Source organism: Mustela putorius, unplaced genomic scaffold (assembly GCF_011764305.1).
Source record: "Mustela putorius furo isolate JIRA1106 unplaced genomic scaffold, ASM1176430v1.1 tig00003870_pilon_pilon_pilon, whole genome shotgun sequence".
NCBI lineage: Eukaryota > Metazoa > Chordata > Mammalia > Carnivora > Mustelidae > Mustela > Mustela putorius.
This window is the reverse complement of record NW_025422022.1, coordinates 3,086,892-3,106,562: the sequence shown is the minus strand read 5'-3', so window position 1 is coordinate 3,106,562 and position 19,671 is coordinate 3,086,892. Positions and strand designations below refer to the sequence as shown.

At 41.6% G+C, this 19,671-nt stretch overlaps 1 protein-coding gene and 1 long non-coding RNA gene across 12 annotated transcripts in view; one reads left to right on the top strand and one right to left on the bottom strand.

The window, feature by feature from the left end:
- Positions 1-19,671, bottom strand: part of FARS2 (phenylalanyl-tRNA synthetase 2, mitochondrial) — a 529,842-nt gene that overhangs the window by 269,383 nt on the left and 240,788 nt on the right. The gene's annotated exons all lie outside the window — the stretch shown is intronic.
- LOC123388051 lies at positions 4,352-8,324 on the top strand. Its single transcript, XR_006602582.1, has 4 exons — positions 4,352-4,523; positions 6,014-6,421; positions 6,684-6,905; positions 8,072-8,324. It is a non-coding gene; the product is annotated as an uncharacterized LOC123388051 (long non-coding RNA).

Genomic DNA, 19,671 nt, shown 5'->3' with positions numbered 1-19,671 from the left:
CAAGGCTATAGGCAACTGGGCTGGATTATCTACTTCCAAGCTCACTCATAGAGCTCTTAGTAGGAGGTAGCAGTTGCTAATAGGCTGTTGGCCAAAGGCCTCAGTTTCTCATTATGTGGATCTCTGCATAGGGCTGCTTGCAACATGGCAACCAGCTCTCCCAAGGTGAGGGATTCAAGAAAGAGTAAGCAACCAGTCAAGGTAACAGTTGCAGTGTATTTTATAACCTGTGCTCAGAAGGGACAGACCATCATTTCTGCAATATTCCACTGATCACGCAAACCAATTCTGATGCAATGTGGGAGGAGACCCTATACAGCTATGGACCCCAGAAAGCAGGGAGCAGCGGGGTTCATCTTACAGGCTGGCTACCACAGTGTTGGTGGGAATACAAAATGGGAAATCACCTTGGAAAATAATATAGTTAAACAGTTACCAAATGACTCTTTTTTCACGTCCAGACCTGTTTACTAAAATGAAACCAACACAAGTATCCACACAAAGATGTGTACCCGGGTGTTCATACAGTAGCATTATACGTGATACTCTCAAACAGAAAACAATCCAAATGTCCATCAGCTGATGAATGGATAAACTGATTGTGATAGATCCACTCCATGAAATACTATTCAGCAATTATAAAGAATAAAATATTAATATATTCAACATGGATGAATCTCAAATACTTTGTAAGTGAAAGAAAGCAAACACAGAAGTCTATGCACTGTATGAATCCATTTCCATATGAAATTCTAGAGAAGGCAAACCATGACAGAAAACGTATCCATGATGGCTTACAACTGGAGTAGGGAGAGAGAACAATTGCAAAGGCCCATGAGGAAGCCTTTTAAGGTGAGGGAACTTTCTATATCTTGACTGTGGTAGTTATGCAATTGTATATACTAACTAAAATTCATCCAACTGCATGCTTGAAATGGGTGTTTTCTCTTATGTAAATACCTTAATAAGAATATTATTATATGCATGACATTACTGTCTGCTTCTCAACTCAGAGGATACATTACTAAACAGAAAATGCAGCAATGGTTTTATATGCCAATAATAACTAATCAGAAAATCAAATTTAAAACAGACCAGTGACTGGTGGGCTTCTCTGGAAGGTAACACAACTGTGGAGGAGAGGAGGGGAAAGCCCTGAATTAAAAGCAATGGTGTCATGAACAGAGAAAAGGAAAGAGATGGAAGCCATACTGCCCAGGTTGAACCAATTCAATCTGTCAACAGATTTTAGACAAAGGAGAACCAAAGCAGACCCTTAAATATTGGGTAATTGGGAAGATCATGATACCATAAAAGTGTCAAATACCACCTTCACAGAGAGGCATCTGCTGACTGTCCTATTCTAAGCTGAAATACCCTCACCCACCCCTCTAACCTAAACTTCCTTTCTTCCTTTCCAGCTTCATTTTCACTACATCACTTATAATCTTAGGGCAACAGATAATGTATTTAGCTCAGTTCACCTTGCTGTTTATCTGTTCCGACCAGACTATAAGCTTCTGAGAGGTATAGTTTTGTGCTGTTCTTTTCACTGCTGTATACCCAGTGCCCAGAAAGGGGCCCGCTACATAAAAGCTCAATAAATATTTGCTGAATGAATTGAATGAAAACATGAAAAGAGTTTTTTAGAATCAGGAAAATTAATGGGTGTGTACGTATTGTGTTTGAGGAGATCAGGAAGAATTGATGGATGTGGATTTGGATATACAGAATGTGAGGTATTTGATAGCTAAAGAAGGATCAGAGCCTGTGGTGGGAGAAGCTGGGGTTGGTGATTTTCCCAAAGATAATGGCTGAAACTCAGCAAAAATAGATCTCAAATTCCACAAGTCCACAGCTAACTCTTCGGTGCCACTAAACTTGCCGTCTTTGAACAATGGGATCTAAGGCACACAAACAAACATCTAAAATACCTTCTTACATATTGTGTTCCAGGCGTGTGTCGGCCTGTGAACAGAATGTACGCTTTGTAATGGTGACTGTGCATCATCAGATCTCAGTTGCAGAAGAACTCTGTCCACGGAATCAAATGGAAGTACATAGTCAGTAGAAATATTCAGGCAGGGCAACAGTAGACATCAATCTACTAACACTTTGAGCCCTGGCAGACCAGTCAAATCTAAGTACTTAATATAAACAAAATCAGTGAAAAGGTTTTTCCTAAGAAACAGAATCACAACCTGACCAAACTGAATATCATCACAAACGTACGGCTGCACTTTTGTGTTTGAAGCTTGAGCAATTCAACCACCATTGTTTTGGGCGAGGTTGAGTGAAGATGGGGACAGGATTCAGAGAAACAGTTAAAGAAATAGGGCCCGATATGAAAGCTAAAAATTAACTCCAGGGATAGGAAAAAACACACTTGTCCCAGGACGCAGCAGACCCTAAAACCTAGTTGCTTATGAAGAAGAAAATCCTGAAGAAATTATCCTTACGCACGAGGAAATTATCCCTACGCCTCAAGGAAAGAATATTCTCCAGAATCGGTACTGACCCTGTCAACACAGAATGATAAGAGTTTAAGTCACTGATTCAGGGTCTACAGAGCCTCATCATGGGCCCGACAGAAAGCACAAGTGCTGTCAGGAAGCTCAACTCATATAAACAAGTAGGTCACCGAGGGAAGACTAGTCATTCCAGGACTGAAAACAGGCGCCCCAGGAACCTAATGGAGAAAACACAGGCCTCCTAAAACCACTCCAGACTGTCTATGACCGCAGGGATTTTGGAACAGTTTAGTCAAACCAGTCACTCTCCAGAGGAGGACACAAGGCCCAGAGAGGAAGAGCCACATGTTTGCACGGGCACAGTCAGCACTAGCTGGTGTTGAATCCAGCGCTCCACCGACTCACATGTGCGACTCTGGGTGATTTACCTTCTCTAAGGCCCCACTTGGTCAGCAGTGAAACGGAACAGCAACTACAGTGCCAAGGGTATAGGGCTGTTGTAAATATCAAAGGAGGTAAGTGGGGTACATTTTCACCCTGGTACTTGGCACAGAGTTGCCAAAACCTCAAGGTTAGCAACTACCCACTGCCTGCTACTATTACTACCCTGTGTGATCCAAAGAGTATCTGAGATTGGTTCTTAGAAACTCTGTTCTAAGACTCAGAGTCACTCGGTTACAGTAAACACTCATTTCACCAGACTGCGGGTCTGATACCTTATTTCTAAAACATCAGCACCCCACCTCAAGCGCCTTGTACCAGAGGCCCCATTTCTGGCTCTCACCTGTCAATAGTCAGCACTTCTCCACACTATGCTTACAAGGCAGAGAACACCACCTGTCCCCCGAGGCCAGGAACTATCCTGGTGGGGCCCCTCTTGGTTGTGGCAGCAGCTTGCTCACGATGAAAAGGAATCCATCCAGGCAGTGATCGCAGAGGCCCAGACACACAAGCAGGACTGCGTATCCCAGAGGGAAAACCACATAAGGAAGAGCACGGAGGACATTAGGAGAAGGAAGGGAAACATGAAGGGGGGGTGGGGACTCAGAGGGGGAAGACAACCATGACAGACTATGGACTCTGGGAAACAAACTGAAGGTTTTAGAGGGGAGGGGATGGGGAGATAGGTGAGCCCAGTGGTGGGTATTGAGGGCACGATTTGCATGGAGCACTGGGTGTTATATGCAAACAATGAATCATGGAACACTACATCAAAAACCAATGACGTACAGTATGGTGACAAACAGAACATAATAAAATCATTAAAAAAAAGAAAGAAAGAAACCACAAATGTCTTGATGTGCAAATTGAGAAACAAATAACCAAGACACGTTCTCTGTATCAGCATGGTCACTGCAGCAGAGTATTGTCTTATAAAAAGACATCGCACTTTGTAACTTCTTGTAATAATCACCAATACTCTGGACGTGAGAAACCAACATCCAATCCCCTTCATTTCTGTCTGGGCTGGGACCCTTCTAGGATGCCAACAGTACCATGTATACAGAACATAAAAACATACGACAGGGTACGTAAATCACACAATTCAATTGATCAAAGTTTCATCTGGCTAATAATGTTACCACTGTCAGCTGATAATATTGGCATGTAAAGATCATGATCTGTCTTGAGCAAGAATAGAGGGAGATGGCTTTGCACAGAAAGGCAAACGACTCAGCTCTTAGTGGCCTGTTCATACATTCACGCGACGTAAATATATGGCTGACAGCTGCCCACGGGAGAATGAAAGAAAGCAATGCCAGGCTTCAGAAGTCCGTGACCCCACAAGCTGCCCTCCTAACATCACATTTGGCTCATTATGACATACAAAAGAAGTCTTGTTGCTCAGCAACAAGTAATACGCTGGCATTGAAGGAGAAACTAATCAATACAGTGTTGGCTAGAACTCTTTCATAAGCAAAAGTAAAACAATAATTTACTCTGAAATTCTCACTGCAGAGCATCCTCCCCTGTGAACTCACCTTTATGTCTACCACAGCACTAGGCTGAACAAATATTTATCATGGATTTTTTTCACAAAATTACTATAGGGTGAGTACTAACCTGGATTGAAGGTTAAATTGAAAACAAGTCATAGAAATGACAGACAAGAAGGCACCTGTTAGGGAATATGGTCAATAATACTGTAATTCACTTAGAGTGGTACGCATTTTGTAATGTATTGTAACTGTTAAATCACTATATTGTACACCTAAAACTAATTTAATATTATATGTCAACTATACTTCAGTTAAAAATAAAAAGAGAGAGAGACACACACACACATAGATAGGTAGACAGACAGACAGACAGATAGATAGATGCACCTGTTCTGTATGTAACATGGTTCAGGACTTAGAGAAGCACTTTTTCTTTGGGTTAGTACTAAAACCAAAGCCAATGTAATCTTGTACTTTACAAATGTCCTGTAAAAAGGAATGATAATCCCTTTTTCTAAATACAACACTTTAAAAAGTTAAGCTTTATTAAAATTACCAAGAATAGAAATGTCTCTACTTTTAGAATATTAACAGTTTACTTTGACTAAATGTGGCCAGGCCCTGTGCTAAGTACTTTATAGTCATTAAATCTTTACCACATCCTACAGAGAGGTAATGCTGTACTTTGTACTTTACAGCTGTGTAAACAGAATCAAGAAAGAGTAAGTAACGAGTCTAAGTCTGAGAGGCTAGTTAGTGGCAATGTTAAGATCCCACATCACTGCCTGGTAGAATCGTGTGCTATGTGACTGAGGAATTCAATTTCCCATGACTTTAAATGTATAAAGAGCCCCAGTAGAAGAGTGGCTAGTGGCTGTAACACTGGACTGGACAGAACAGCTCTAGAGCCATGGTCATGGAACTACAGGCTGTAACCTAAATCTGGCCGGCAGCCGGTTTTAGCATGATCATGAGCTAAGAATATGCTTTATGTCTTTCTAAGTTTTAGAAAAGCAGCAGCAGCTCCAGAGACAGCATATGGCCCACAAAGCCTAAAATATTTACTATCTGGTGTTTTATAGAAAAAGTCCAGGGCTGCCTGGGGTGTTCAGTCAGTTAAGCAACTGCCTTCAGCTCAGGTCATGGTCCCGGCATCCTGGGATCGAGTCCCATCAGGCTCCCTGCTCAGCTGGGAGTCTGCTTCTCCCTCTTCCTCTGCTGCTCCCCCTGCTTGTGCTCTCTCTTTCAAATAAATGAAGTCTTTAAAAAGAAAAAAAAAAAAAAAGTCCACAGCCTCCGGTCCTACAGCTGTTCTCTTAACACCAAAGTCACTATCCTGGAAAAAGAGATTTTAAACCCAGTCTCCCAGTTTAAATCTTAACTGTATAAGTGTGGCATTAAGTCATGCCATGTGAGCATTGTCATATTTTCCATGACAGTATTCAAGTGACCCAAGCATGAGCAAATGCAAAAAAATGCTAAGACATGCCTAATTAAGTTCGCCACCAAAATACCACCTCACATTTAACAAACTGTTTGTGCATTCGTTACCTCATGTTTTATTCAAAACCGCCTCATGTGCTGGATGCCCATTTCACAAAGGAGAAAACTGAGACACGAGGGGCCCAATGCTACACTCAAGTGGCAACTCCAAGTCCACGGGCTTCCCTAGGAAACAAGAGTTCTGTGGAAGCTGAAGAAAACACACGAGTATGAGCATCCCACACCATTGACTGATTCAGGCGGAACAGCTACGGTCACAGGTTTTCTCCTCTTCAGGAGAAAAAGTCTCTGCTCTTCTACCCGATAAGCCGGTACAGAGGGAGAGGTGGGGGCTGGGCTCCTCCGGGGCTGTGTCCAGTTTCTGGAACAGAAACAGCATCGGAAGGATAGAGCAGCTTCTCTGCAGGGGGCCTGGGGGGCTGCTAAAAATCCACAGGAGCAGAGCGTTCAAGAGTCAGGGCCCCTCAAAAGTCAGAGCAGCTGTGGCCTCTTCTACCTGACCATCAGGTGAGTGCACACACGAAGAAGGACACAATCTTTTAGCAACAACTGAGATATATCGGAAACTCACCATGCTCTTTGAAATAGCTAGCCCAGGTCTCTCTGACACCCTACACCGTTCTTCCTGGGTCCTGAGTTGCCTCTGGAACTTCCAGTGTGTGGCAAGCTAGACTTTTTTTTGTACTGGGCCCACTGATAGGTCTCAGATTTTCCTGTATGGTACATGTGAGCCTTTGGTATTTTGATCCTTTTCGTCCATTCTATACAGCACTGTCCAAGAAGACCCAATAGCTGCATGTGGCTATTTCAATTGAAGCGGATTAAAACTACATGATATTCAAGAATCTAGTTCCTCACTGGCATTCATGTGCCGCTCAAACTGAAGAGCGACATGCGGTTAGTCGCTTCCATACTGGAGAGCATCCAGAACACGGCCATCATCACTAAACCCTATACTAGACTGTACTGCATTCCAGAACCGAATATTCAGGTAAGTATCATTAGAGACAAATACATGAGGAGAGAGATCTGCTTTTGTTCTAACTTCTGACCGGCAGGATATCTACGCCACACAACCGTTAACCAAACTATTTCTAGTAATTACTAAGCAAAGCCCTTCACCGCACCATAAATTCAACTCATGCATCATCATTTCTGAACACCTCCTTCCACACACTCCCCTTTGCCAATCTGACAATTACATCATTAATCAATCTTTGCCTGGAAGTTCTACTTGGCAATTGAAACTTCCATATCTCCTTTTTCCACTGGGGGATTGATGATGTGCACTAAATGTACTGAAATTGGGTATTACTGTATAAATCACTGAAGGCTTAGAAGCATTTGTGTATATTCCCTCCTATCTGCTGGTTCTCGGTCGCCTCTGTCTAACAGCCTTCCTTGGCTCACTCACACTCCGCTCCATCTCTTGGGCCCACTCTGTCAGTCAGTTTTACAGTCTATTAAAAATGTCCTCAGTGCAAGCTTTAAGTAATTACTGTAGAAATCATTTCAGTCGTCAATTAGTTTGAGTAGCTCCAAAAGCAGAGCCTGAAGCAAGGACTTTGTTGCTGGTGGTTTTGGTGGAGGGAGCTGATCCCAAAGCTGGAGCGAGGGTGCACTTAGAGTGACAGATGAAAGGAGAAAGGCTCAAAGGTGTGCTACGGGGTTGCTAGTGTACACGGTAGGATCTCAAAGCTGCCCTGTGATAGACTTGGAGGAAATGTCACCCTTAGCTGAGGCCTGCACTTTGAGGAAGCTCTTGGACAGGGGCCTAGTGAGTGTGTGCAGCTCCGAAGGCAGAAGCTAGAAATGTGTGCCATGGCAGCAGAGGTGAGTTTCAGCTCGAGGGATTCCACCGCAGCCATGACTGAATCCAGGGCTGGGCCAGGAGGTGGTGAGGCAGCTTCCCTGAACAGGAAAAGTATGAGTATTTCCCCTACTGTAATTTCATTAAATGCCAACTGTGAACTTCCCCTGCTAACTTCTTCATCATCCGTTAGGACTCACCCTGAGTATTTATTTCCTTATAGCTCTTGCTGCTCTGCCCACCTCCAACTGAGCTGGATGCTTTTTCTATGGGCTCCCCCAGCACCACCACTGTATTCATCACAGTCCCCTGTAAGTGTGTGCACTCTCTCTCTCTTTCTCCATTAGGCTCTGAACTCCCCTGGGGGCAAAAACTGTCCTTCACCTCTAGAAATGCTGTTCCTAGCAGACTGCCAGGCACAGCGATGCATAATACCCGTCCTGCCACGCGACGAACGGAAGGAAGGAAAGGGGGAATCGCACGCCGAGACATCAAACAGGAAGTGCGGAGCCCAAATCTCTATCCATCTTTATGCTCTCCTTTAATGAAGCACAAGATAAAGGGCCCAGCCCCAATGAAATTAAACAGACATTTGTAGAACTCCGCATTCGCCATGTTATTTCATTTAATCCACAACACCCTGGTCAGTTAAACTATATTTCATCAGACCTGAGACATCATTGATTATTCGACGTTACATTATTTGATTTACCATTAGGAAAGAAACAAATACTGCCAAAATAAATGAAAGATGATATTGACTGTAAGACAAGTATGGACTGCAGAAATACAAAAACGTAGGAGAGAGAAGCTTTGTACTTTCTAGAATTTTTGAAACGTCTTTATTTCCCACCTGATTCCAAAAAAAGATCAAAGTTGGCAATCCTGAGATTGCCAATCTCTCAGGATTTTACCATTTTACCAATAAAAACAGGTATTTGGGGACTCTAAGGAAGCCAGTCTGTGTTTCCTTAGTATTCTTCTCTGTCCGTTTCATGAGGCCCACTCATCACTCTGGCAAGACCTCTGCTCAAGAAACCCTTTGATGAACTCACTCATGCTGAGAAGGAGCTTACAAGGACAGTCTTCTAGAGACATCCATGGACATATGCACCTCTTACACTTGAAACAGAGAAGCAAAAAACCGTGATTGAGGGTTGCACCCCAAAGTAAAAACAAACCTAAGCATCCCTGTCAGAATAAATATCGACACAGAAATTCTAAATTCCTAAGGAAAAAAGACTGCATCGTGGAAATCAGTGAGAAATGTAAAAGAAAGTTCTTGTGCATGTCTACAACAGATACCCAATAAAACTGTGGGTCTGAGAGGCAGTGGCACTGGTGGTAGGAAATGACATCACTGTTTTGTTTTCTTTTGAAGAATCAAGCAAAGGGGTACAGAACCTGGACTACCGATGACAAATAGCCAGTCGCCTTCCCCCATCCCTAAACCTAAGAATAATGAATTTAGTTGAGACCCAAGAAGAGGAAGAAGGGAAAAGAAACCATGGTGGTAATTATAATTTGCCCTCTGTGTCCAAGTGACAGCTTGCAATACACCCCATGCCTTTTATCCTCCCCCCTCACGTGGCAGGCAGCCTCACCCAGCTAATGAACATCGGACAGTGGCTCAATGCTTTGTAATGCGCCAGCACTCCCCCTCCCCCTTGCGGGCTCTCCTGCTCTCCCCAACCTTTTAGCAAGTAGGCCTGGCACAGTGTCCACGTTACCATGTGGTGCGCCTGGGCAGGAACACACGGAGGGCTCCCCTGGGCTATGAAGGCAGGTGGTACCCGTTCTAAACAGAGATGACGAAAAGATGCTTATGCCAGAATATTTTTCTTTCCAGGGCAAAGAGATGGGAATTGAAAGGGAGGTGTAAGACGTGCATAAAGGACTGAATGTCTTTTCCTGCTGCCAGTAAACACTATGCTTCAGGCTAACTGCAGAAGGGAATTTTTTAAAGAGGGCTTTCATTTTTAATTTTGCAAAATGGATTCAACCAACAGACTAGCATGTGTGTGCACACAATGCTGTTTTCATTTTTAAAGTCCTATATAGAGCCTGCAGAAACCTGTTTTACAGAGAGCACCATTAAAACACTTCAAATTCACCACACAGTTGAACAAGGGCAGGGTAGGGTGGGGGACAAACATTTCTGTCAACAAAGAAGACACCTATTCGGTATCTCTGGTTTTAATTTTAGGGTGGGAGCGCAGTCTGTCCTTTGTGGCAGAGAGTCACAAAGGACAGAACAAAGGAATAGTCATTTCTCTGTTTCAAATAGTTTATCCAGAAGTTAAATACATACCTCACTTGGTAATTAAATCTTTCCACTTAGCTCATGAACGTGAAAATGGACTTATCATTTGGCAATGTTTGAATTCTAGTGCATCTCAGGTAGGGAGGGATTATTCAATACAATAACCCAGATGCAGTCTGCTTAACATTAATACTTCCCCTGGACTCCACTCTGTACTTCTATAATATCATCTACACTTTTCAACTGCCTTATCATACATTAACTCATATTGAATTTGTGACAAATTACACCCTCCCCTTCTCCCTACTCCAGAGTTGTGTGATTAATTTTTTAAACCTAATTTAAAGATTTTATATTTATCTTTACTATTTTTTACCCAGTTATTTCTGGTGCATTATTTTAGATTATCAAGATTTTCTTGACTCAAGATCAAGTCACTAATCATATTAGCTGTCCCTCCCAGCCTTGTGTCAACTGCCAATTTGATAAATGTGTCTTCATCACAGTCATTGATAAAAATTATGAACAAGACAAGTCTGAAGGCTCAGCTCAGCACAGCTTCGCTATAAATATTCCTGCAGGTTAATATTAAATTGATAATCTACACTCTGGAAAGGTCTGTCCAAATAGATATAAATGCATTATTCGTCTGCCCTGCCCACAATTCTCCATGTTACTCATGAGGGCCTCTGGGGAGATTTTCTCAAACGCTTCGTGGATATCCAGATATGCGATATACTACATGGTCTCGGTCTGCTGTTAGATAAATGTAGGTACTGAGTTCAGTGGAAAGAGAGATGGAAGGGCGGGGAAGGTTTTCAAGCAAGGCCATAACAACTGCCCAGGCACCCCTTGGGCCCAACGAAGCAGTTAATAAACGTAACTTTCTTTCTACCCAGAACTCCATCTTCCACATCAGGGAATGCTAATCTGATGGCTTACATGATATTGCTGGGTTTAAAACCTGAGATTTCATCATCAGGAAAAAGACAAATTAAAGGCAAAATCTGAAATTAAAAAAAAAACCTACCTCAAACAGTGATGGCGTAACATTCAAGCGCTTGGCAATGTCTTTTTCGCCAGGTGCTTGACGTGCTGTACCAGGAGGGGCCGTGAGCTGGGTCTCAGGAGACACAGCCCCAGAGCCCCCAGGAGATGGTCTGTTCCCAGTTCTGTCATTTGTCCTACAATATTTCGATCACCTCATCTGTAAACAGAGGCCACTAAGCTATGAGTCACCCCACTATTGGCTCTCTTCAATCCTGCACAAACCTTTCCTTGCCCTTATCCAACCTACTCCCTTTTCTGGATGGGGATGGGGTCGGGCAGGTGGGCCAACCTGCCAAAGACAAGAAAACCCAACATCCTGTGTGAATGACTGTGCCAACGTATCTTGCGTTTGCTTGCTTACTATAGTGGAGAGGCTTAGGAGCAACATTCACAAATGTGAGAGGAAAAACTATTAGTTCCCGAATCTGCCAGTCATCCTTTCTCCTGTTCCGCGGGAGCAGGGGGCTGTACTAGGACAGTGCGTATCAAAATGGCTAGCTGATTAAAATCTTACCAAAAAGGGGGAGGTAGTTTATCCAGAACTGAGGTGGCTCAGTTAATTAAGCATCTGTCTTTGGCTCAGGTCATGATCTCAGGGTCCTGGGATGGAGCCCCAAGTTGGACTCCCTGCTTAGTGGGGAGTCTGCTTGTCCCTCTGCCCCTCCCTGCTCATGTTCTCTCTCTCTCTCTCAAAAAAAAAAAATTAAACTAAAGATAAAATAAAATAATAAAATAAGATAATAAAATAAAAGATGGCTAGCTGATGTCTGCCTGAGACCGTATACTTGGGTGTGGCAGTGTAGGTTTAAGCATAACTGCCTTAAAGCTGTTAATTAACCTTTGAAATTAAGTTGTAAGGTGGTCAAGACTATTAGTTCAAATCAGAATGTTCTTCTTAAAATGATCCTGGAGTTTTATAAATACAATACCACCTAAACTGGGTCATCGCACAGGGCTGTGGAAATTGTTTTATTATGCAGAGATGTGAGCTGTAACAGCATTTGTTCCAAGATGCTATAACTTTTATAGATATATTATGCAAAGGGAAAGTTGGGAATCAGAAAGATGAATAAAATATAAAAGATAAACAACTGCATATTAGAAATGGTTTTATGATCTGGGGAGACAAACCTAGATGAATATGTGGAGACCTTCTAGTTCTGGGTTTTCAAGAAGAGACTGCCTGGGAATGATACTTCATGACACCAGCAGAAAGAATAACTCAATCCCTGGTCCAGATTCCTAAAACATCCTACGCCATGTTGCCTCTCTGATGGTGGCCCCCACTGGGATAGAAGATAAACAATTTTAGGGGTTGCTGGGTGGCTCAGATGGTTAAGCGGCTGCCTTCAGCTTGGGTCATGATCCTAGAGTCCCGGGATCAAGTTCCACATCAGGCTCCCTGCTTCTCCCTCTGACCTCTCTCTTCTCATGCTCTCTCTCTCTCATTCTCTCTCTCTCTCAAATAAATAAAATCTTCTTTAAAAATTAAAAAAAAATTTAAAAACAAAAAAGAAGATAACAGAATGTTTTGAACAGAATGGGTAGAACAGAGCTTTGCCAAGGCAAAAGAGCAGACAAGCCTATCGCATTTTATAGGCAACATGCTAACTACTTCAACATGCTGGACTACAATAAGAACTCCTGGACAAAGGTGTCACATGTGAAAATATCTGCCTAGAGGAGCCCAACGCATGCCAGCAGCACAGACTTCTGGGTAAGAGGCATCCCCAAGGGTGTCCAAGAAATGTAGAGTCACATGTTAAGCACACTGGAATTTTTAAGCCAACGTTTCACTATATGACACATAAAAAGTGCTTTTATATATTAAAATTAATATGAATATAGGACGGTACTGATAATATTTGCATATTTTATAGTCAAGAAAAGACAGGAGGCTTATGAAAATATTTACTCTTGGAATAAGTGTTGGGACTCTGTCTTATTCACCCATGGGACTGAGCACCCTCTCCTCTGCTGAGAACGGGGACAATCCTGGGAAAGCCATGCCACATGGCCCCCAAAAGTAGATGAAGCTGTAGTCACCTGGCCATTCACAGCTGCTCAGAGTAGGTCAAGAGACAGCCCGAAGTAGCAGCAATGTAGGGCAAAGGTAGGAAAGCTATCCTAGGTGAGCTAATTTACGTGCCACCCAAACCAACCAATTCAGTGGTGATGGTGTTTGTTTTCCATTAGTAAGTTGGGAGCCCTCAGTCAATGTGGGAGAACTGTGAAGGCCCGAACACTTTCATCTAGGCTCCTGGATATTCTACTTGGCATTTGTGACACAGACGGATTAACAGATGAGCACCCCAGTCAGGGGCTAGGAAACAGAAGGCTCAGGTTCTACTCATGCTTCAGCTGCTTATAACTAGAACATTTAACCAAGGTATCCCTAGGCTTCTTTCCTCATGAAATGGAAGTGATATTCCCCACCTCTTTCCAAAACAGACTGAGATCAGAGAGCAAGAAAATAATCTTTAAAAGCACCATAAAAGAGGGGCACCTGGGTGGCTCAGTGGGTTAAGCCGCTGCCTTCAGTTCAGGTCTTGATCTCAGGGTCCTGGGATGGAGTCCCACATTGGGCTCTCTGCTCAGCGGGGAGCCTGCTTCCCCCTCTCTCTCTGTCTGCCTCTCTGCCTGCTTGTGATCTCTCTGTCAAATAAAATCTTAAAAAAAAATCCATAAAAGTGAAAGATAAATTATTGTCAGCTAGAAAATTATTTCTCTGTCTCACATTTTAGAATTTTAAATACAATAGGAAAAAATTACAATGGACAGACAGGTTAAAGAGCATCTGGTCACAGAAAAGATCATGAAATTATCTGAAGCCTCTGTTGCTACCATAGTAATCTGTGTTCTTGCAATTAGAGTCCCACACATATTATTTTTCATGTCTCCTTTTTATTTTTCTTTCCTTTTTTTCTCCCACACTTAATGTTGTATAATTGACAAACAAAAATGATACATATGTAAGGTATATAATAATATGATGTTCTGATACATGTATATATATGTGAAATGATCACAACAAAGCTAATGAACATATCCATCCTCTCACATAGTTACTGTTTCCTGTGTGAGAGTGTGTGTGTGTGTGTATAAGATGAGAACACTTAAGATTTACCTCCTTAGCAAATTTCAAGTATATAATATATATTGTTAACGACAGCCACCATACTGTATATTAGATCCCCTGAAATTACTCATCTTGCCTAACTGAAACTTTGTGCTCTTGACCAACATCTCCTCATTTCTCTCTCCCCTCAGCCCCTAGCAAGCAATGTTCTATTCTCTACGTCTAGGAGTTTGAGTATTTTGAATTCTAAATGTAAATGAAGATAGGCAGTATTTGTCTTTCTGTGTCTGGCTTACTTCACTTAGCAAGTTGCCCCAAATGTCAGAATTTCTTTCTTTTGAAAGGCTGAATACTACTCCGTTGTACTATATATTCCACATTTCCTTTACCAACACATTGACCACTGTCTACACCTAGGCTGCTTCCATATTTCAGCTCCTGCGAAAAACGCTGCAATGAACATGAGGATACTGATTTCATTTCCTCTGGATACACCCCCAGAATCGGAAATGCTAGATCCCATGGTAGTTTGATTTTCTAAATTTTCATACTGTTTCCCACAGTGGCACCAACTTACATTCCTACGAGCTGGACATGAGGGATCCCTCTTCTCTGCATTCTCACCAACCTTTACTTTATCTTCTCTTCTTTTCTTCTTTTAGCCATTCTAATACGTATGGGGGGAGATCTCATTGTGGTTTTGATTTGCATTCCCCTGATGATCAGCAGTGTTGACTACTCTTCATACACTTGTTGCCACTGTATGTCTTTTTGAGAAATGTCTATTCAAGTCCTTTGCCTATTTTAATCCATTTTTTTTGTTGTTATGGAGTTGTAGGAGTTCCTTATATACTTTGAATATTAATCACTTACCAGAAGTGTGGGTTGCAAACATTTCCTCCCACCCATAGGTTGCCTTTTCATTGTTTCCTGTGCTGTACAGAAGCTTTTCATTTCGATGTAGCTCCAACTGTCTACTTTTGCTTTCATTACCTGTGCTTTCGGTATCATAACCAAAAAAGGTCACTTTCCAGAACAATCTGAAGGAGCTTTATCCCTCTGTTTTCTTCTAATAATTTTACAGTTTCCAGTCTTTGTTTAAATCTTTGATCCATTTTGGATTGATTGTATGTCATGTGAGATAAAGGTCCAACTTCATTTTCTGCATGTGGATATCCACTAGAGACTATCCCTTCCACACTGCATTCTTGACCCTTGTCATGGATTTATTTCTGGGCTCTCTATTCTGTTTCATTGTTTTTTTTTGTTTTGTTTTGTTTTTTTGTTTGTTTGTTTTGTTTGTTTGTCTTTATGCCAGTATCACACTGTTTTAATTACTGTAGCATTATAATAAAGTTTGGAATCAGGAAGTGTGATACCTCCAGCTTTGTTCTTCTTGCTCAAAATTGCTGTGACCATTTAGGGTGTTTGTGGTTCATTTAAACTTGAGGACTTTTTTTCCTATTTCTGGAGAGAATGCCAATGGATTTTGATAGGGATTGCATTGAATCTGTAGTTCACTTTGGGTTGTACATTTTAGGAATACTAACTATCAATCCATGAACAAAGAATGTCTTTCCATTTATATGTGTCTTCCTTAATTTTATTCATCATTCTTTAAATAACTTTCAGGATACAAGTCTTTCACATCTTTGGTTAAGATCACTCCTAAGTGCTATCTATGTCAGTCAGTATCAATCTGGCACGTCAAGGCACTCTTTAGGGTTTTCTAAATATATGATCATGTCACCTACAAAATAGAGGTAATTTTACTTCTTCCTTCTCAAATTGGATATCTTTGATTTCTTTTTCTTGTCTGACTGCTCTAGCAATCAGAAGTATGTTGACTAGAAGTGGCACAAGTAGGCATCCTTACCTTATACTGTATCATAGAGGGAAAGCTTTCAGTTTTTCTCCATTGATTGTATTAGCTGTGGGCTTTTAAGACACAGGGCATGAGTACCTTCACGTGCCAGGTCAATAATGACACAGTGCTTTATGTAGGTCAAGACTGTCTAAACATATGAATTAATTCATTTAATCCTCAAAATATGTTAAATTTTGCATGTGTGTACATATATGTGATTTGTGTATATATATAAATTATGAGTAACTTGCATATAATATGTATAATTACATGTAATTTATATCACACAAACAAAAATTAATTTATAATACTTAATAAGGCTTGAAGAGGTTAAGGAGTTAGCCCAAGGTCACCTAGCTAGTAAGACAGGATTCAAGCTTGAGTAGTCTGAATCCAGAACCCAGGTTCGTAATTGTTGAAGATGTTCATAACCCATGTCTTGAAGATGCTGAAGTGAGAATTATTTTTGTGAGTCCAACAAAGGGCTTTTCAGGAAATTGGGAAGTGTTAAGAAGAAATGAGCGCAATGGGATAGTGTCTGAAGGAGGTCTGCTTGTGCCTTATGACTGCTCAGAAACCAGTTCCTGTGCATCCCAGAAGACCATCAAACGAATCTTAGGACTAGTTCTGCTTAGCCCTGTTAGAACAAAGCACAGTCAAACCTTTCACTTGTTTTTGTTTTGGGTTTTTTTTTTTTTTTTTTTTTTTTTTTTTTTTTTTTTTTTTTTGGGTCTCAAGGAATCATGTGCAAAGTATTATGATAAGCACACATCCAGGGGTTTGGACGTATAAAGTTGAGTTACACATGGACCCTGTTTCTCAGTTAAGCATTTTAACTAGGAAAGAAAAGAGTCAATTGCCAAGCCTAATTATCTAGAAAGAAAGAAAGAGGTATTTTCTTCTGATTATAAATAGCCCATCTCCATTCCTGATTTTCAACTCTCAGCTAGAGAGAGCTTCAAGGGACACTTAATCTTCTATATTTCTAAATTTCACCTACCTGTTTCCCTGCACCTGCTCTGTCTCCTACATCCCCTATTCCTCCCAATTAACTCTGAGTATGAATATCAGGAGGAAAATCCCACCCCTCAGTTGCCAAGTTCTGTTTGATGGGTCATATTCTTCTCATCAAGGCCTGCCTCTACTACGCCACCAGAAGTAAGGCGTAGGCTCTCACCGTGTGCTTTATAGAATTTTCCTCAACGGCATCAGCAATAGGTTTCCACCAGCCGCCTCTAACCTCTATATAGCCACCGGATTTCTAACTTCCAGAGGATGAACAGACCACCTCCTCCCAAGACACTTTCTCAGAAGCAAAAACAGTTTCCCAGAAGCCCCCCAGATTTCATTCGTCCAGCCCTGACTCATGTGCCCACAACTAAATCCATCACCGATCAGAAGAGAACTGCAATGAATAAGACAAGCCTAATCAGGGTCTACCCTTGGAGAAGGGAGAGGAGCACCTTCCCCTAAATTACCAAGGGTCAGAATGGCCATGTGAGCCAAACCAGGGAAGAGGATAAAATCAGGGGGGTGATTGCCAGTGTCCACTCTGGTGAGCCACTTAGTGTTAGGATGTAGAGAGGGGAACAGCAGGCTAGGAAATAGGCAAACAGTGAAAGAGGGGCTCTCCAGGCTGTGACTGAATAAAGAGAAAGAAGTAGCCATGGCAAGCCCCGGGGGAAGAGGGTATTTCAGATTAAAAAAAAAAAAAAATCAGTAAGGAGCAGAGACTCAGACAAAAGCAAGGTCAGCCTATTCAGAAAACATAAACCAGTGTGACCACAGTAGAGAGGGGGCAAAAAGTGTCTGATGAAGACAGAGCAACGGGCAGGGGTTAGACATGCAGGGCCTCCAAGGCCTTGGATGGGAGCTGCCATTCTACCGCAGCTTCGCTGGGAGCTTTCAGGATGTAGTTAGGAGAATGACCTGGTCTGAAAGCCATGTGCTTCATGAAATGTCCTCCCATCCTCTTTGATGAAGACTCAATTCACCAACTATAAAAATGAATCACCAACTCCTTGGCTGAGCATTTAAGGGCCTCTATGATGTGGCTGCAATAGCTTCCACTTTCCACATCATACACTCAAATCACATCCTTGTCACGCCCTAAGTACTACTACACATGCATTCTTGCACATACCTCTTCAATTCTACACATCCCTTCCATACTTCTAAGAAACTGTTCAAGAAATCTAGCCTTTTGACCACTGGCTATGAGTGCATTGGGGAACCTCTTTAAAGACCAAGTCAAATACCACAAAGCTTTCTAACATCCCAGGAAAAGTCATCTCCCATCTGCAAACAATCACATCTTGTGTGGGCAACTGCCAATTTTTACCTTGCATATGGTTCTTTTCATATATATCTTATCATTACAACATTATCACCATAAAGCATGTGTTTGTGAGTCCCCTCATCTTCTATCTTCATCTGCACTGCAAGTATCTGGAATATGCCTGGAATTGACTGGTATATGTCACTTGTTCGGTAAATATATGAATTGCTAAATTAACAAATGAATAAACTCTGAGGGCTGGTCCTGACATTAAAGCTACACAGGTAGACAGTGGCGAGTGCCATTAGAAAATACAGGAGTTACTGGCTCAAGAAATATGCAGTTACTTAAAGTCTGGTGGGTATGAAGGCTGGTGCATGAATGAAGTGCTTTCCTACCTTCATGTAAATTTCTGGCAGAACTGAAGGGCTGGGTATCAGGGGGTTGACAGAGAAAGCACAAATTTGGCAAAAGGGGGGATCTTGAAGTTCCCAAATCATCCACAGCAAGACTGGGTTTCTTGGTTGGTTAATGTTCTAAAATATGGTGATATTAGCAGTTAGGGACACAGGTCTCTTGGGGTATCTAATAGGGCAACATCTGTGCTGTGTCACCAATGCCCTAAGATCTTTGCTTGTGCTGATTATCTGCTTTTACTACCATGTTGAAAGACACTGCTGCCCACATCACAGATCTTCTGTCTTTGTATGCCCATGTAGATCAGGCAAATATGCAAGTAACAAAGATAATTCACTTTAATGTGAATATTTTTTAAAAAAACTGAGCCTTCTACCAAATTCACTTTAAACAAGAGCAATGAAATGAACCTAAGGAAAACTGAAAAAAAGAAAAACCACATATTTATATGTATTCCAATGTTTTCTAAAGCTTCAGATGCCCTTTCATGAATTAGGAGTGGGGCATTCTTAACTCACACATGCATACAAAGCTCATGACTTACAAAGCATGGAGCTTTGCTTATGCTGGTTTGTGTTACAGCCTCCTTGATATTATTTAAAGGCAGTGTCTTGTATAAAATATGAGTAACATCAAAAATAACATGTAACATGCATTCAAAATAAGAACAATACATACTGCTTAAAATAATCCCACATATCAACATATCGATGGGCTACAAATACACTCTTATGCTATGAATATGTATTTGCAGACAGCTCATCCAAATATTAACACTGTTTTTCTTGTGCACAAAATGTTATGTGACATATACTGTATTTGTGCTCCTCTTTAACAAAGTTGTGTGTGTGTGTGTGTTCTTATTTCTTCTACTCAAATAAACAAGCAGATTGACATCACAGGGCTTCTTTTTTTTGCTTAGGCAGAATATTGAGCAAACAAATATTTATTCTGGGTTACTCAGCTGTGATACATAAGGGGATTCATGACATG